Raw genomic sequence first — 5,167 nt, forward strand, 5'->3', positions numbered from 1 at the left:
TTTCTGAGTCCTGTGGAGTTGGTAATGATTCCCATTTCACAGATGAGGAAACTGAGGCTTGGCAGGGGTGAGAAATTTGCCCCAGGCCACACCTCCCAGCAGATCTCAACAGTGGTAGAGCCAGGCTTGAATCCAGCTCTGCTAGATCCCAAAGTAAAAGTTCTCAGCTGCCTCACACTTGGCAGGGGGGTGGGGTGGGGGTGGGGGTTTACTCTGGACAGAGAAGGGTCTAGGATCCCAGGGTGATAAGGTCACTGGGCTGGGGTCTGGGACAGCCTGGGAATGGGTGGGCAGGCACAGCTGGGCTGTCATGGTGGCTCTGCTGCACAGTGGGAGGGGGCCCTGGCAGGGCAGTGGGTGGATGGGGTGTCTTCCAGGCCTGGGGTGCTTTTGGAGAGCTTATGGGGATGGGCTGCCCCGAGATGAGGCTGGGCTGGGGTGGGGTATCCAGGCAGGGGGAAAGGCAGAGCCTTGGCCGGGCAGAGTGACCAGAGCATCCCCAGTATCAGTGGCACAGCCTGGATGGGGGGCAGGGTGGCCCCTTGAGGTTCAGACAGGGTGTCAGGGAAAAGGACATGGGGTAGCAGGCAGGGGTCCCGATTGGCCCTGTGCTGGGTGGGAGGAGACTGATAAAGGCTGATGCTGACCAGGTGGTACTAAGGGCCAGGCCCTATCCAGACTCTAGCTGGGAATTGCATATGGAACTTCATGGCACTCTGAGGTGAGAACTGTTTCCATGCCTACTTCACAGATGTAGAAGCAGAGGCAGGAAAGGGGTTAGTTACTTGCTGAGCACCGCAGCCCCTAAGTGGAGGAGTGAGGACTGGAGCCCAGGCCCCAGCTCCAGAACCTGTGAGCTGTTTCTTCCTTAAAGATGCTCATGGAAGAGGTTGTCCTGGGAATAAGAGCCTCAGTACCTGGAAGGCACTCAGGACACTGGGTAGCTTTCTGCTGCTCCCAGTAACTGTCAGGGTGAGGGGGAGGAATGTCCTGTAGGTCAGGTGGAAGAATTGAGGCCAGATGAAGTGTTTGGACCTGTTTGCAGGATCTGTGCATTTTGCTGTGTGTAAATTACACCACAAGTTACATCAATCCCAGTGGAGCAGGTCAGCTTCATGAAGTGGCTGAGAGGTGGCATAGCAGCCCTGACGCCCCAGTGGCTGCTGGCAGCCCTGGATAAGAGCAGGGACAGGCTGAGGACGACTGGCCATCAGACTCATGATCTGGGGAGACCTTGGGAGGCATGACCTTGCACCATGCCTGGCCAGTGAGCCGGCTGAGGCTTGGGGAGAGGGATTTCATCTTGGGAGACACAGCTCTGTTCTCTACGGGACAGACGCAGGGAGGTTCCAGCAGGAAGCAGCAGTGCCCGGCTGTAACCTGGCCCCTGCCCGGAACCCACCCCTCCAGGCTAGGCTAATAGGGCCCCAGCGGGGGCGGGGGCAGAGGCAGGCATGACCATCCCCACTCTGCTGCCTCAGGCATAAACAAAGGCGGTTGCTGGCACGGGGCCCCTCCCTGCCTAGCGGGACTCCTGGGCAGACCTAAAGGAAGACTTTTATGATGCCTCCCTGGCTGCTCAGCCAAACATTTGGGGTTTAGGGCCAGGAACTCCTCCAGGGCAGCCTGCCCTTGAGTTGGTTTCATTCAGCTTAGCCAGCACTGGCTGGGGACACCCTGCTCAGGCCCAGGGCCAACGCGTGAGGCTCTGCACCACTCTGGAAGTGACGCCGTCACGTGATTGCTAGGGAGGCCCAGGGAGCGGACGCGTGGGCTCCAGTCCCTCCAGCCTGGCTCTGAGTCCTGCCTCCTCCCCTCGATAGCTGTGTGCCTTAGTTTACTCATCTGCAAAATGGGGATGATAGCACCTACCTCCTAGGTGTTGGAGAATTAAATGAGTGAATGTTTGTGAAGGGCTTAAAGCAAGAGTAAACACTCAATTAAGCATGCTTGATTGTGGCTGTCGGCACTCATCATCACCATCATCACCACCACCATGTTACTGATGGGAAACAAACTCAGAGAGGTGAAATGGCTTGCCGAAGACTGCAGAGTTGGGCAATGGCAAAGCCAGGGAATGCACCCACATCCATCTGACTCCAACACTAGTGCCCTTTCCCCATGGCCAGGCCCTCTGGCAAACAGTGTCTTGGTGAGCATGGCATCTTGCACACTGCCTGGACTTCCACGCCCTTCCCCAGCTCATAGTCTTACCAGCAACCCCGGGAGAGGCAGGCCTCAGCACCCTTGTTGTCCAGATGAGACAGGGACCCGGATGGGAAAGGCAGTCCCACGGCCCCTCAGCGGTGGTGGCAGGGCCTGGTGGAGGGAAGTGTGGCACCTGTGGGTACATTGCTGTCTACTCAGGCTGGGGCCCGCAGAGACGGGTGCTCCCACATCCTACCCTGGAAATGCTGTTCAGCTGGAAAACATACACTGGGCTTTCTAAAGGGCCATTGGCTTTCAGCTTGAACTTTCAAAGTACAAAGTGAATTAAAAAATAGTCATAAAACAGCAGGCAGCTGAGAAATGCATCATGGATTGGCATGTGCAGCTGGGGCTAGGGCCCTGGAGAGTACCTGTTCCACCTGCCTGTTCCACCTGCAGAGGCCCAGCCTCGGCACTGCAGCTGGACAGGGCGTGTGGGGGTGGACGAGAAGGGAGGTGTCCTTTGAGGAGGCCTGCTCACCCTGGCTCAGTGCTGGCTGTCAGCGTTGTCGATTTGTGGATGGGGAAGGTGAGGCCCAGGGAGGGCTTGAAGGAGCCTGGCACCCCCTGGCAAGCAAACCAGAACCCCGGCCTCCTCCCCTCCTCACCTGGCAGCCTCCTTGCGGGGGGTGGCTGTGGTGAGCATGTGCTATGTGCCAGGCCACATGTGTGAGAGGATTGCAGAGGCCCGTGCACGGCGAGGCCCATGCCACTCTCTGCGTGCCTGGTCCTTGTTTATCCTCACAGCAGCCTCCCTGTGCAGGGTCCTGGAGCTCCATTGTCCAGGCTGGAACACCAAGGCTTAGAGGGGCCTGCAGGCCCTCGCCCATGGCCACACACGGTGGAGTGGCAGAGTGGCCAGTCTTCACCACCACCCCGGGTGTTGACCTCTGAACTCCCTGATTTTATTAGGGCTGAGGCACTGTGGACAGGGCGGGTAAAAGCCAGGACCTCAGCTCAGGGTGACCTCAGCTCAGGGTGGAGAGTGGCCTCCAGAGAAAGAACGCAGCTCTGTAGTTGCCCAGCCAGGGTTTCAATCCTGCCTCTGCTGTATACCTGCGCTGTGGCCCCGGGCTGAGCCTCATTGCCTCCTCTATAGAGGACTCTGGTAAATAGTGGGAATGAGGCTGGCATACAGCAGGTGCATAATACATGTGACACTGGCCAGAGGCTTCTTTACCCTCTTCTGTTCTTATCACCTCTTTGACTCAGAAACAGGGCAAAGTCCTGTTTCCATCTCTGGTTTAGGGCCTCCCAATGAGCTGCGGGGCAGCCCTTTTAGGCAGGGCCCCAGGCCAAGGCTTGCCCAACCCTCGCATGCACCTGCCTAGGGCTGGGCCTGAGCCCTCCCTCAACCCTCCCATGGCTCCAGGCTCCTGGCTGGAGAGTTCGCAGGGTCTGTTCAGCTGAAAGGACCTGGGGACACATATCATCAGGCCTGGCCCCTGGGATGCTGGGTAGCCTCCCTGAAGCCTGCTGCACCTCCCTGCTCTTGGCCCTGGGGAATGGGGCTGGGCAGGTCACCATCTCTAAACTGTGGGAAGACACCCATCTTCCCTCGGGGAGGGTGGTCCCATACAGGGAAAATTCAGGCCTGGACTTGGATCTGTGTTTGAATCTAGGCTCTCAGTGGCTTTGGGCAAATCATTTCACGCTTTGTGCCTCAGTTTCCTCCTCTGTAAATGGCGATGATAATCCCTTCCTTCCCTAGGGTGGCTTGAGGGTCAAGGAGGCTAGGCAGGTAAAGCACCAGTCTGGGTCCCCCTCACATCCAGAATTCGCAGGTCACCCCTGCTGGTCCTGAGACAGTGACGTTCTTTTCTTTTCTTTTTTTTTTGAGACAGAGTCTCACTCTGTCACCCAGGATGGAGTGCAGTGGAGTGGCGTGATCTCAGCTCACTGCAGCCTCCGCCTCCCAGGGTCAAGTGATTCTCCTGCCTCAGCCTGCCCAAGTAGCTGGGATTATAGGCACCTGCCACCACGCCAGGCTATTTTTGTATTCTTAGTAGAGACGGGATTTCACCATGTTGGCCAGGCTGGTCTCGAACTCCTGACTTCAGGTGATCTGCCCGCCTCGGCCTCCCAAAGTGCTGGGATTACAAGCGTGAGCCACCGTGCCCAGCCGACGGTGGCCTTCTGAAAGAAAGAGGTAGCGTGCCCAGTGCATGCACACTCTGGGAGCCAGGGCAGCAGATTCAAGTCCCACTGCTGCCTCTACCCTCCATGTGACCTTGGACAGGTGACAGCTCCTCGTGCCTCAGTTTTCCCATCTGTCAAATGGGGTTCACACTAGCACCGGCCTCACAGAGTGGTTGTGAGAACGAATGAACCCATTTAAGCATCAGAACTGCACCTAATCAGCCTCAGCTCTTGTATCACTGAGGGGCAGGGGTTGCCAACATTACTGTAATCAACGCCTCCACCTTTATTTACCCTGCAAAGCAGTACAGTAAGTCCACATTTAAGTCCTTGATAGGTTCTTGGAAACTGACTTTAAGTGAAACCACATGAAATCGTTTGAATCAGGCCAGGCCAGTGGTTCACACTTGTAATCCCAGCACTTTGGGAGGCTGTGGACGGGTCACCTGAGGTCAGGAGTTCAAGACCAGCCTGGCCAACATGGTGAAATCCCGTCTCTACTAAAAATACAAAAATTAGCCAGGCATGGTGGTATGTACCTGTAATCCCAGCTACTGGGGAGGCTGAGGCAGGAGAATCGCCTGAACTGGGGAGCTGGAGGTTTTAGTGAGCTGAGATTGTGCCACTGCACTCTAGCCTGGGCGACAGATTGATTGGGATTCCATCTCAAAAAAAAAAAAAAAAAGTTTGGATCTGTGTCCCCTTCCAAATCTCATGTTGAACTGTAATTTCACATAATCCCCAATGTTGGAGGTGAGGCCTGGTGGGAGGTGATTGGATCATGGGGGTGGTTTTCTTATGAAAGGTTTAGTATCATCCT

The sequence above is a fragment of the Pan paniscus genome, chromosome 2 (assembly GCF_029289425.2).
Source record: "Pan paniscus chromosome 2, NHGRI_mPanPan1-v2.0_pri, whole genome shotgun sequence".
Lineage (NCBI taxonomy): Eukaryota > Metazoa > Chordata > Mammalia > Primates > Hominidae > Pan > Pan paniscus.